At 39.7% G+C, this 14,799-nt stretch overlaps 1 protein-coding gene across 1 annotated transcript in view; it reads left to right on the top strand.

The window, feature by feature from the left end:
* Window positions 1–12,875: 12,875 nt before the first annotated feature.
* LOC144967900 (flavin-containing monooxygenase 5-like) overlaps window positions 12,876–14,799 on the top strand; it is a 26,641-nt gene continuing 24,717 nt past the window's right edge. Inside the window, exon 1 of the mRNA XM_078905654.1 lies at window positions 12,876–13,288. The gene's annotated coding sequence lies outside the window, so the exon portion shown is untranslated. The remainder of the gene's footprint in view (window positions 13,289–14,799) is intronic.

Here is a 14,799-nt window from a genome sequence, read left to right as displayed (position 1 = left end):
GTCTAATAGTATGACACTCGCTTCCGGATCGGAAGGTCCTGGGTTCGAGCCTCGCGCTCGGCGCATAGTTGAGTCCTTGGAAAAGGCTCTTTACTCACATTCTCTCACCGTACTCAGGTGTAAAATGAGTACCTGGCCGTTAACAGAGTTGTCTTTGTCCGAAAAATTGTAATATCGCCTAACAGGCGTCATGTCCCGTCCTACATGTTAAATGTTGACCAGGGACCCCTTGTAAAGCGCTTTGAGCACATTTAGTAGATATTGCACTATATAAAGCTCAATTTTAAAAAAAAATATTTCAATGATGATGATATGGTGGTGGTGGTTGCAGTAGTAGTAGTGGTAGTGATGATAATGTGGTGGTGGTTGTAGTTGTAGTAGTAGTGATAGTGATGATGTGGTGGTGGTGGTTGTAGTAGTAGTGGTAGTGATGATGATGTGGTTGTGGTGGTTGTAGTAGTAGTTGTAATGGTGATGATATGGTGGTAGTGGTGGTTGCAGTAGTAGTGGTAGTGATGACGATGTGGTTGTGGTGGTTGTAGTAGTAGTGGTAATGGTAATGATATGGTGGTAGTGGTGGTTGTAGTAGTAGTGGTAATGGTAATGATACGATGGTGGTTGTAGTAGTAGTGGTCGTGATGACGATGTGGTTGTGGTGGTTGTAGTAGTAGTGGTAGTGATGCTACTGTGGTGGTGGTTGTAGTAGTTGAGGTAGTGATGTGGTGGTGGTTGTAGTAGTAGTGGTGGTGGTGGTTGTGGTATGTCACAAGGTGCGTTCGCAACTCGCAATGGATGCGAAGGCCGCTTATGACCTTAAAGTGTGGAGAGGTAGACGTGGACGTTACAATCACCAACAGAACACCGTATCTGACAAGAGAGCCATTATTATTTATTTAAAGTAAAAGAAAGGGGAACAGCTCATAGTTATTGAGCAAAACAGAATAACATTGCATATATTGACAGGAAAAATCAAAAGTACATACAAGTAAAAAGTAGTAATGCAATATAAAATTCATGTAAGTTTTAACCAAAATAAACTATACTTCACCCAGGTTCCAACCGTTTCATTAATTCCCACTAATAATGAAATTATTAATTACAGATAGGGTCAAAATAAACTGTTCATATTCCGAAAGGAGAATAAAATTAATCAACAAAATTGTTCACACAGGGTGCGGTGTTCCAGCCTGTTCAAATCCAAAATTGTTCCTAATAAAACACATAGATCGAGTGTTACTTCCTCATCTTTACAAACGTTACATTGTATTTTGTTCATATTTCTCAAAACTTATATTGTTCAAAAGAGTTCAAAACACATTTACCGGGCGCTATGTCCTAGCCCCGTCAAAATTACAAAGTTCAAAGATGCAAACGCATTTACCGGGCGCTATGTCCTAGCCCCGTCAAAATTACAAAGTTCAAAGATGCAAACACATTTACCGGGCGCTATGTCCTAGCCCCGTCAGCTCTTCACTATATTAGAAGATAGATATAGATAAATTAGTAAAAATGAAATTAACATAGACACAATGATAGCGTAAGTGATCAATTAGTATTTACTTAAAAATAATTCATTTAACTGAGGTCACTTTCTCAATTTTAACACAATTTATAACTCATTGAATTAATTATTCAATAAAACATTAAAACTTTATATTATTTTAAACTTTAAGATAAGTGAAATAATTTTACGATATTAATCACTTAATCACTTGATGATTACTCAGCACATCAAAACAATATTATAAATTTTATATAATCTCACCGAGCACAAATACAAAAACACAATATCGCTTAGAGCCCATAACCGGGTACGATACACAAAATACTGGCCATATTAGGCCCACTTCGGCTACAATACAGCCTAAAACACAATGCTGGCCAACACACAGGCCCAACACATATCGCCTGAGAGCCCATATTCGGGTGCGACATAAAATACTGGCCACTTTGGGCCCTTTTCACTGTGGCTTCAACATAGCCAAACAGAATTCCAGCCAACACACAGGCTGTACAGGTCTTCCTTATTCGACCTCAAATCGCAGACTGCCAGTTGAACATCGACCCAAGCCGAAACATAGGACAGGGTATCTAACGGTATCTCGGTTGATGCATAAGATTGATGAGGGTGTTTTAACACTGATGGAACATGATAACCCTCCGTTCTTTCATTGCCTTCATAGTCTACACCACCCACGGCGAAAACAAGGGAGTCCCTATTCCAACACCCATCCTACACTCATAAATCAATTAATTATATGGGTTTGATTCTACCCGAGACCTTGGTGGGTAGGACAACTATCTCCCTTTGTTACCTAGAAGGCATTTCTTTACATCACTCCCCACTGGAGGACAAAAATCCCAAATTTTTGATCAAAACTAAGAAATGCCTGACCACTAAGGCAGCCGAGACAAAAAGTCTGGACCATGATTGTCCGAACCTTTCACAGACATCAACCGAAAACGATACTGGTGGAGCAACAGTGACCATCTCATCAGACGACCATTTTCTGACTTGGCTTTGTTGAGATACAACAAAGGAGCGTGGTCAGTCTCCACAATGAATTCTCTGCCCATAAGATAGCTGTTCAAACTTCTGACAGCCCACACAAGAGCTAAACACTCTTTTCAACCACTGAATACCGTTGTTCTCTCGGTAACAGTTTCCTACTGAGGTAAACAACTGGATATTTACCATTGTAATCTTCATCGTCAATAACAGCTGCTACGGCACATTGAAGAATTCCACTTCCGTTTATGTCCGCAGTGCTCCGGTCATGGTACCGTTTCAATAAATTTGCGTGGTACGTTTTCTTTGAAGTACCAGCCTGTATTACATAATTATTATGTCCAACTACACGTTGAACTTCAAATGGACCTTGCCATTTCAATTCAAGTTTGTTGTGCTTTGTCGGGAGCAACAACAACACTTTGTCACCTTCTTTGAAGTTGCGCATCTTGGCTTTTCTATCGAAATATGCCTTATGCCGTTTTGAGGCCTTCTTTAAATTTTCATGGGCCATATGGATAGTAGTCTCAAGTTTTTCTTTTAGGTCTACAACATATTGGTATGTTGTCTTTACCTCTTCGTCCTCAATAGACTCCGTCCACAACTCTCTGAGAATTGTCATCGGGCCTCGTACTGGGCGACCGAACAACAATTCAAAAGGGGAGAAGCCCAAGGACTCCTGTGGTGCTTCACGGTAGGCAAACAGGGCCGCATTGAGATATCGATCCCAATCTGACGGTCTCTCTGTAGCCAATCTCTTAAGCATCCCTTTGAGAGTGCCATTAAACTTCTCCACCAGCCCATTACACTGAGGGTGATATGGACTTGTGGTAAGTTGTTTCACAGACAGTAGTCTACAGACTTCTTTCATCAAATCTGAGGTGAACTGTGTACCTCTGTCACTTAATATCTCTTTTGGCATCCCCGTCCTACTGAAAATGTCGACGAGGCCTTCCGCAACTGACGCGGTTTCTATGTTTTTCAAGGCTACAGCTTCCGGGTACCGTGTGCAGTAATCTACCACAGTAAGCATGTAGCGATTCCCTCTATTTGATGCAGGAATAATTGGTCCTACCAAATCTACCGCTACTCGACTAAATGGTTCGTCCATCAGCGGAACTTCAGTCAGAGGCACTTTTGGGGTCATTCCTTTTGCCGTTGACCTTTGACATTGGTCACACGATCTACAGAAGCGGGTGACGTCATCCCAAATGTTGGGCCAGTAGAAATTGCTGAGAATGCGCTCAGTCGTTTTCTTGGCAGCGAGATGTCCAGAGAGTATGGACTCATGAGCTAAACGCATCACTGTCTCTCGCAAATCTTTTGGGACCATGACTTGTCTAATCACGTCACCGTGCTCAATCTTTGGTGATTGAAAATATCGTACTAGAACCCCTCTATCATATTCAAACCAACTTTTATTATTGGCACCAGTCTTTTTCACTTCTTTCGTAACTGCTGCCTCTCTCGCACATTTCAATGTCTCGTCTTTGGTCTGTTTTTCTTTCAAAACAGCCTTACTAACACCTGTTTCCACTGAGGGGCAGTGATCAATGGTTTCATTCTCTTCTCTTTTTGTGCCCTAGTCTGTGCTGCTTGAGCTGAGTGCTCACAATCATTTCTCATGAGATTCTCGTGGACTGAATCAGAGTGATCGTCATATTTTATTGGCGTTCCTGGGCATTTGACTCCTGGTATATTTCCCAAAATGACGTCATACAAAGGTGAGGCCATTTCTAGAGCCGTCACTCTTCCCTTGTAATATGGACAATCAAGCCACGCTTCAGTTAGTGGGGCACTCACAGTCTTCCCATCAGCTAGACTGACCTTCACTCTCTTTTCTTGTTCTTTCTTTTCTCTACTCACAAGGCCTTTTCTAATCACAACACAACTACTGCCGCTGTCTCTCAACACTTTAACTCTTTGTCCATTTATCCAACCAATAGCGACCGGCATACCTGTCGTCTCTATCGCGTGTCCCGAACATGCTGCGGACACCGTAATTAATTGTCAAGATTCTTTATTTTCCCTCGGCGCTTGACGTTGAGAGTTAGTGTTGTTCATGATACCATTGTTAGCAACATGATGTTGTGCATTGTTACAACATGGCAGCGGTTCTGGAGTATTCATAGCCGCTACTCCAAAAGTCTTCTTATCAGTATTCTCCATCCTTTTTCTTTCCCAGCACTGCTCAGTGGAGTGGTACCTACGACCACAGTATCCACATTTCGTGTCTCTTTGTATTGCAGAGATTTGTGGTCTGTTCTTACAATCCCTCTTCAAATGTCCAACTTTAAAACAGTTGTGGCATCTAATTACTGAAGTAGTTGGTTTCATGACAGGTTTGTGACCATCTTGCTGTTTGCTTGGAACCTTGTCATTCTGATATGACACAGTTCTTGAGAAAGCGCCGGCAGTCCCGTGCGCTTCGACATATTTCTCTACAGTGTCGACTACTTCCATAGATGTATTTGGTTTTCTTTCCTTCAGGAAAACCATCAGCTCCTTGTTACAAACATTTACGAGCTGTTCTTTAACAATCAAGTCCAAGATGTCCTCAGGATTTGTTCTATCCTTGCCGGACATAGTTATCCACTTTTCCAGATATGTGGATATACGGGTTCGAAACTGACCCATCCTTTCTCCTATTTCTGGTTTACTTTTACGGAAACGCTCTAAGAAGCTGTCTTCCGTTAAATTGTAGCGTTTCAATAACGCGCACTTTACCTTATCATACTGGGTAGCGTCTACCTCGTCCAAGCGAGTGTACACGTCCAACGCATTGCCTCTAAGCAACGCCGACAAATGAATCGCCCAATCTTCTTCTCTCCATCGATTTACGGTTGCATATCTTTCAAACCTGAGTAGATAGCTATCTATCTGATCTTTCGATTCATCAAAATATGGCAGGCGAGGACTTTTAGCCCCACAACTGCCAGTCGAGGGTTCACTGTCAGTGGAGGAAGGGGTTCGAACCGGGACCACTGAATTTTCAATTTTTAGGCGCTCTAGTTCCAGCTGCCTTTCAACAAGAAGAGCTTGTTGTTTCGTTTGTTCTGCGACTGCATCACGCTCTTTCTCTTTCTCACACCTCTCTCTCTCCTTTTCCTCCCTGTCCCGTTCCAACTTTTCTTCCACCCACACTCTCAGTTCGTCGCCATGTAAACCCAACTTTTCCCCACATTTTAACAATAGTTCCACATCCATAATGACAAAATATTTATCGCAACGTACTTAGAAAATCGATAGATTGAATAATATAAAAAGAGAAGGATCAGCTGAATGCAGATAAAAATCTACCCAGTATACCTATTGTCAAACAAACAATAGCAAAATCAGTAATAACAGCTGACGCTTCGTCAGTTCAAAAAGTTAAAACATCAAGCGATGACCACAACATTATATCAAAACAACATTATCTAGACTTTAATCAAATTAAAGTATTAAGGCCCTTCACACCGGCCTTTCATAGTTCGTGGTTCACTCGCTTTATGAACAAAACAATAAGTAGCGATACGCCGCGCGTACCCTACAACATCAGTGTAACCTTGTTACGCCTGAACAATTACGTGATATCATTTCACTCACCCAAACTATAGCTTTACATTACAGACAGTACATAGTCGTTAAATGATGAGAAGTAGCGCCTGAAATTAGATCTGACAGCCCAACCCCCTGATATGCATCAGTACAGGAAGCGACTCTAAATCCCCACAACAATAAGAGGCATTGACTTCTCAGAAACGAAGGTGTCTGTTGATGTAAAACGTCAGACCACCAAACCACACAATAAGAAACCCTGCTCGCAGCGCCAATTCATGTCACAAGGTGCGTTCGCAACTCGCAATGGATGCGAAGGCCGCTTATGACCTTAAAGTGTGGAGAGGTAGACGTGGACGTTACAATCACCAACAGAACACCGTATCTGACAAGAGAGCCATTATTATTTATTTAAAGTAAAAGAAAGGGAACAGCTCATAGTTATTGAGCAAAACAGAATAACATTGCATATATTGACAGGAAAAATCAAAAGTACATACAAGTAAAAAGTAGTAATGCAATATAAAATTCATGTAAGTTTTAACCAAAATAAACTATACTTCACCCAGGTTCCAACCGTTTCATTAATTCCCACTAATAATGAAATTATTAATTACAGATAGGGTCAAAATAAACTGTTCATATTCCGAAAGGAGAATAAAATTAATCAACAAAATTGTTCACACAGGGTGCGGTGTTCCAGCCTGTTCAAATCCAAAATTGTTCCTAATAAAACACATAGATCGAGTGTTACTTCCTCATCTTTACAAACGTTACATTGTATTTTGTTCATATTTCTCAAAACTTATATTGTTCAAAAGGGTTCAAAACACATTTACCGGGCGCTATGTCCTAGCCCCGTCAAAATTACAAAGTTCAAAGATGCAAACGCATTTACCGGGCGCTATGTCCTAGCCCCGTCAAAATTACAAAGTTCAAAGATGCAAACACATTTACCGGGCGCTATGTCCTAGCCCCGTCAGCTCTTCACTATATTAGAAGATAGATATAGATAAATTAGTAAAAATGAAATTAACATAGACACAATGATAGCGTAAGTGATCAATTAGTATTTACTTAAAAATAATTCATTTAACTGAGGTCACTTTCTCAATTTTAACACAATTTATAACTCATTGAATTAATTATTCAATAAAACATTAAAACTTTATATTATTTTAAACTTTAAGATAAGTGAAATAATTTTACGATATTAATCACTTAATCACTTGATGATTACTCAGCACATCAAAACAATATTATAAATTTTATATAATCTCACCGAGCACAAATACAAAAACACAATATCGCTTAGAGCCCATAACCGGGTACGATACACAAAATACTGGCCATATTAGGCCCACTTCGGCTACAATACAGCCTAAAACACAATGCTGGCCAACACACAGGCCCAACACATATCGCCTGAGAGCCCATATTCGGGTGCGACATAAAATACTGGCCACTTTGGGCCCTTTTCACTGTGGCTTCAACATAGCCAAACAGAATTCCAGCCAACACACAGGCTGTACAGGTCTTCCTTCTTCGACCTCAAATCGCAGACTGCCAGTTGAACATCGACCCAAGCCGAAACATAGGACAGGGTATCTAACGGTATCTCGGTTGATGCATAAGATTGATGAGGGTGTTTTAACACTGATGGAACATGATAACCCTCCGTTCTTTCATTGCCTTCATAGTCTACACCACCCACGGCGAAAACAAGGGAGTCCCTATTCCAACACCCATCCTACACTCATAAATCATTTAATTATATGGGTTTGATTCTACCCGAGACCTTGGTGGGTAGGACAACTATCTCCCTTTGTTACCTAGAAGGCATTTCTTTACATGGTAGTAGTGGTAATGATGATGATATGGTGGTGGTGGTTGCAGTAGTAGTGGTAGTGATGACGATGTGGTTGTGGTGATTGTAGTAGTGGTAGTGATGATGATGTGCTGGTGGTGGTGTAGTAGTAGTGGTAGTGATAATGATGTGGGGCTGGTGGTTGTAGTAGTAGTGTTAGTGATGATATTGTGGTGGTGGTTGTAGTAGTAGATGATGTGGTGGTTGGAAAACACATTACAGGTTATTATAATACATGATTACACACATTCTCTAACTTCATTTTTTGACAGCTTCGTTGTGCCATAAATATACGCAACAGTTCTGAAACATTTTATTGTGGATTTTGATATTGTTTGTTGTTTTTCTTGTGTCGTTATGTTGACATAGATACCGAATGAATGGTAATTACTACATTCTCAGCCAACAACAAAATGGCGCTGAATGCTTTCATTGGTGGACACTTTTTAGGCTTCGTACGTATTCTCATTCGTTTAATTCTATGGGAAATACAATAAAAAATTACATTGTTTTGCAAAAATATTTAGTCTGGCAATAAAAATACAGCGGTAATTACTTTAAGAATTTGAAAAAAAAAAAGACCTAACAAATTAATTTGTTAAAAAAAAAATAATAATAAAAATCAAATAAGAAAACAATTTAAATAAATGAGTTTTGAGAAGCACTTAAGAAAACGAGAGAAAAAAAAACAGAAATAATTTAAATGGATAGACAAATATATAAAAACAACACAAGTTAATACTAAATTGATATATTAGTAAATTAATAAATTCAATTCAATACTGGAACCTTCCCAATGTCATTACATCAATGGTATCTGCACAAGTAAGGCAATAAATAAGAAAAAGTACGTTTGCCAAAATCTGCATTTCGTGTTCACTGGTTTATAAGGTGAGCTCATTTGAATTAGCCCGACCTAGTACTAGAGAGGCCAGACAGCAAACTCGGAGTTCAGCCAGGCGACGTGACGATGGGATGACGATGTGGGGAGGAGGTGGAGTGGTGGGGGGGGGGGGGGGGGGGGGGGGGGGGGGGGGGGGGGGGGGGGGATAAAAAAAGAACAGGAGCGTATCCTGGTTTATGTATTACGGGGTGCATGGTGATTCTCAATCTATCAAAAATACACTCAAATTGATTTCAGTACGAAGTATCAAGTTTAAGTACTAACTTTTGAAATTATCTAATTTAAATTAGATTATTTCGGACATGGTAATACAGCATATAACTTGAAAAAACAGGCTGGTATTTGCCCACCCTGCCCATTATTACCAGCCGTAGCAAATTGGCGGGTTGTTGCACTCAACATCCACATTCCTTTTTTAAAATCCATGAACACAATTTATTTGCATCTTTATAAGAGTAGCAGAGGTGTAGATGTACCGACGGTCTTAGAACGCACAACATTGCCCAGATCTTATAGCCTTACACTGACCAACAACAAAAATGACGACAAAATACAAGGCGATCACCAAAAGAAAGTGAAAAGTGAGTCGTCTTTGATAATGCTCAGGAAAACAGGGTCTAATTGGTTGTACTATTGGTTACAACTCACTGCTCACTTTCTTTTGCTCATCGTTGCCTTGTGTTGTGACGTAATTTTTTTTTTTTTTTGGTCATTATCAGTCTATGAGTTTACGAGGGCTACGCCTAAATGGAGTCCAAGAGTTCGAACGGACGATCTGGCACCTCTGCGTAATGTCCACAGAAATGGCACTTTGAACACATTTTCCAGGTTCATCCGGAGATGGACAATACATTTAAAGGTCTCTTTGACCTATAAGTTGTTGTCGTCCAAAGATTATACTAACCTAAGAAGCTGCATATCTCGTCTTATACATTAAAACAAACTAAACTTGGGCTTTTATATAGCGCAATATCCACTAAATGTGCCCAAAGCGCTTTACAAAGGGTCCCTAACCAACAACAACACGTAACATGTAGAACGAGACATGACACCTGTTAGGCGATATTACAATTTTTCGGACAGAGAAAACGCTGTTGACGGCCAGGTACTCATTTTACACCTGAGTACCGTGAGTAAAGATTTCTTTCCAAGGACTCAACTATGCACCGAGCAAGGCTCGAACCCATGACCTTCCAATCCGAAAGCCAGGGTTAAATGAAGCAATTTCAATTAGGGATGGGATATTAGTTGAAAGTATAAAGCTCTTAAAGCACATACAAAAGTAAGTGTGTACAGTATATAAATGAAATACGAGAGGGTCAATTCCACTTTTATATCTCACTACCTCTTCCTCCTTCTGATTTGGGTGTTGATGGAGGAGGAAATGGAGATGGGTCGGTCATACACCCAAAATAGAACCCCCAAGGGAAACGAAAGGCGAACGTCCAAAACAGGCATGGAGGCACTCGCTGTCAGAGGAAATGAAAATGTCAGGCTTCATCTGGGAGTCAACCAAGAAGATGGCCAAGGCCAGAAGTAGATGGCGGAAGCTCTTAGAGGCCCTATGTTCCACAAGGAGCGAAGAGGATTAAGTCAAAGTAAGTAAGTCAAGTCCCGCCACCATAAGTATTACAACACTCCGACTTCTTTGAAGTACAATTTTTTAATAGAAATTTTGATTGTAATCGATCGAGATTGAAGTAAAAGTATTCTGGTAAATTTTCTTACAAAAAAATATTTGGATGTGTGTTGACAACTTGAAATTTTGGCTTTTTTCCCATTTATTTACAAGTGAAACCAGTAAAGCGCTTGTCAATTGTTTATGTGTGTAAAAGCATGTCTTGAGCAAAGATGTGGAAATAAAATAAATAAAAAAAGGAAGTGAGATCAAATGAATAAACAAATAGAAGGATAATAAATAAATGAATAAATAGATAAATAGAAAAAAAAATGCCGAACCGATTTTATTCAACATAATATTGCCTTTACTGAAAATAAAATGCCAATGTGGCATCTTGATTTCTGCCCGATTCCGACTCGCTCCTCGTGCAACCTGCACCATCAACGCCAACCAATTTTATTATTACAGTTACAGTAGTCACCGTTTATAACCACTTCACATATCAACTCAGACTAAAATCTGCATAAAAACGAACGAGATCTATAGACGTGTGCTTTCAGATGGTTGACGTCATTGCGTTGGTATTTTTATTTACCCGCCAGTTAATCAGGCCTTGTATCTACTCTTCGGATAAAACAGACATTGATCTATCACGGATATCTATCAAGGGTATATTCTGCTAGATCGAAATTTGACCCAAATATTCACTGTCATAGGAAATTATGCCAAACAAATTTTGATGCCAGCTGAAGACTCGTCAGAGTTAACAGTTTTGGCTGCATTTCACGATAGTTTTTAGCTATCTATTATTTTTATGCGATACATTTCGAATTTCCAGGCTCTTTAAATGAACCAATTGTGTATTGTCATTTTAAATCGTTGTGTATTTTAGAAGAAAACTCAAAACAAATTAATCTAAATCTGACTTTAAAAAAACACACACAAAAAACCACTTTACAATTTACCAGCATCCTTCAAAAGGTATGGAGTAATAATTGCGTCTGTATGTTTCACCCTGCAGTTCATGGCTGCCACCGATAAGTGTGACTGGACAGAAGAAATCAGAGCACTTAATCGGATTCTACTGTCATATTTTTATTTTTTTTGGATTGACGATATTATTTATCTATTCCATGTCGACTCCCCCCCCCCCCCCCCCCCCCCGCACCCCCCCCCCCCCCCCCCTAATTCCATTCCGTGTCCCTATTAAATTATCAGGTCATGTGAGAGTAGCGTTCCGTTTACTGTGGAGACGTCCGTACTTTTATGCTAGCCAACGTTTATTTCGGTCCCCGATAGCTCACTTGGTAGAGCACTCGTTTCACGCAAATTGACCTAGGCCGATCACGGGCGAAGTCGAGATTTTTTAACCCCCCCCCCCCCCTTCCACCCATCTGTGATTGGGTAGCTGGGTCTGTCAGATGTGGCGGAAAGTACTTTCCAATAGAAGAGCGTCCTATCCAAAGGGTAGCAATTAATTGCCCCGCCAATCTATCAAAGTATAAGAAACCATACTGCGTTTTTGAAATGCATTTTGTTATTTACTTTAACAATAAAATCACGATGCCTTGAAAACAAAAACAAATACAAACAAAACAAACAAAAAAATCAAACATAGAGCCACTGAACGTCCGTCCGTAAAAAAACGAAAACCACTTTTTTGTTGGTTGAACGAATACCTGAACTTTCTTGCCAAGGCCGACCTAATAATGAATGACCAATGACCTATAAACTCGGCAGCCCTCCATAAAAATGTACTACGTAGATAGCATAAAATGACCTTAGTGTAGATTGGACCAATGGCGAGGCGAGGAACCAGCCAGAGCCCCGCCCATCTGCTATCTCACGTTGTCCAGGGTGCACTCGGAATAAAGGAGAGAGAGAGAGAGAGAGAAAATAAAAAAGACAAAAAAGTATATTATTATAAAAGAGGAAGGCCATAAGATTCTTCTTCTTCTAGGTTCCATGCCTGGTCCAGGCTTCGGATACTGCATGAATTATCTCTCTCCATTCCTCCCTGTCTCTTGCCTTTTCAAACAGCTCTTGGATTGTTAGGCTGGTGAAGCCCTTCAGTTGGTCTATGAGTGTTTTTTCTTTGTCTCCCCCGGGCGCGTTACCAGTATTTTCCACAACTTGCCAGGTATTCATCTTATCTTCTCCTTACTATGTGTCCGAAAAGGGATAGTTGTCGATCCACTATTAAGGGCATTAGTTTCCTTTGTTGGTATGTTTGTTTTAGCACTTCTTCGTTCGTTTTGTGTGCAGTATACGATATTCTCTGCATCCTTCTCAAGCACCACATTTCATAAGATAATAATAAAAAAAAGAAAGAAAAGGAAGATAGAGAGAAAAAGTCAAACGAAAAGATGGTTGAGGGAAGGCGGGTTGGGTGGGGCCGGAAATAAAAAAAAAAAGATGACAAAAGGAAAACAATGCACATCCCTTGACTTGCCCAACCGAAAGGAAGTTAAAAACTAGTCTATTTCACTTGCTATTCTGATTCGGTGGCAACTCTTATTTTTTATATGTAGTTAAATGCTTTCTTAACTGACCGAAACTTTTATAATATTATTTTTGGATTGTGCAGACGTTTCTTTACTTAAATTCTATGAATTCTTGTCATTATATTTTGATGTGTTTTAAAAAAGATCCAGTATATTTTTTTTGACTGTGCAACCAAGTGATGCATCCGCAAATGAGGATACAATTTGACATGCCAACGGTTTTATCCTTAAATTACTTAGATTGTTCTTGATGTTGACAAAAATAACTGCCATAACTTAAATCATGCTGATGTATATTAAAATTTCGTTTCTGGGAGATAAGCAGATGGTTTAACATCTAAAGGTAAGTTGTGATACCATGGCAATGAACGGTGTCTTGTCCCACAACAAAAATTGAGCTTTTATGATATCCATTAAACGTGCTCAAATCGCTTGACAAGTGGTCCCTAGCCAACAACAACACTTAATGTGTAAGATGAGACATGACGCCTGTGAAGCGACATTACAATTTTTCCGAGGGAGACAACGCTGTTAACGACAAGGTACTCAATTTACACATGAGTACGGTGAGAGAATGTGATTAAAGAGCCTTTCCCAAAGACTCAACTATGCGCCACTCAGAACAAGACTCGAACCCAGACCTTCTGATCCGAAGGCAGCAGCTTTTAATGGTGCTCACACAACTATGTTATGACGATCGACCAAATCAGCAAATTCTTCACTGCATTCGTGCACCATTCAAACCCACCCGGAAGCCTCGTCACGACACACCGTTCAACTAGAGGCTCTGGGGTTTCGGGTTCTTTCCCACATCGGGTACATTTTGGATCCGAAGGCGAGTGTCATAGTGTCATATCTCAAGACCACATTATAGCCGCACAGCAAAGTCAAATGGTATTGAGCGTAGTCATTGGTCATAGTAAATAAGTGAAAATAATTGCTAAAACATTGGCGGTGTCCACGGGTAAAGCACTTTTCACACCTATTATTATCCCACTTGACTTAAGTATAAGTTTTGGCGACTTTTATAAGAGTATTAGAGAAAAAAAAAAGACTCACAATCTCTCACCGTACCTGGCCGTTAACAGTGTTGTCTTTGTCCGAAAAAAAAAAATAATGGTAATATCGCCTAACAGCCTTCATGTCTTATCCTATATGTTTAGTGTTGCTGTTGGCTAGGGACCCCTTGTAACTCTTTTTGAGCACGTTTAGTGGATATTGGATTCAGTAGTCTGATGTCACGCCACCCGGCAACGGCGGCCATCTTGGTTCTAAACAAAGAAAATCATTACCTTTTATTCTTCATGCTGGCTAGAACATTTCATATGCCTTGTGATCAGAATGTGTAAAAGTCAAAACATGATCAAATTTATGGGGTTTTTTTCCTCTGGATACGCTTTTATGCTCGCCGGGGAAATATTTCATACGGCGTCCGCCATTGTTCCGATAGTTTAGAGCCAGTGTTTCTAAGTTACCATGCGTCATAAGGAAGGAAGTGACGTTACGACTATTGAAGACTATTGCGCTATGTAAAATGCTGAAGATTAAGTGTGTTGTCGTGTGTGTGTGTGTGTGTGTGTGTGTGTGTGTGAGTGTGTGTGTGTTTATGTTATATGTGGGGCTCTGTGCGTTTACTTACTTATTGCGCGCATGTGTGTTTATGACTGTGTGACCAAAATTTGCATTTTTTTAAAAATAAAGCGTATTGAGCATTATTTCATTTAGAAATTGCTCATACAATAGCATAAGTGTCTTCTATTATTATTATTATTATTATTATTATTATTATTATTATTATTATTATTATTATTATTATTATTATTATTAATGATTGATTGATTGATGAATTATTTA

Source organism: Berghia stephanieae, chromosome 3 (genome assembly GCF_034508935.2).
Source record: "Berghia stephanieae isolate SIO BIC M18660-M18661 chromosome 3, UCSD_Bste_1.3, whole genome shotgun sequence".
Classification (NCBI taxonomy): Eukaryota; Metazoa; Mollusca; class Gastropoda; order Nudibranchia; family Aeolidiidae; genus Berghia; species Berghia stephanieae.
This window is presented reverse-complemented; position numbering and strand designations above follow the sequence as displayed.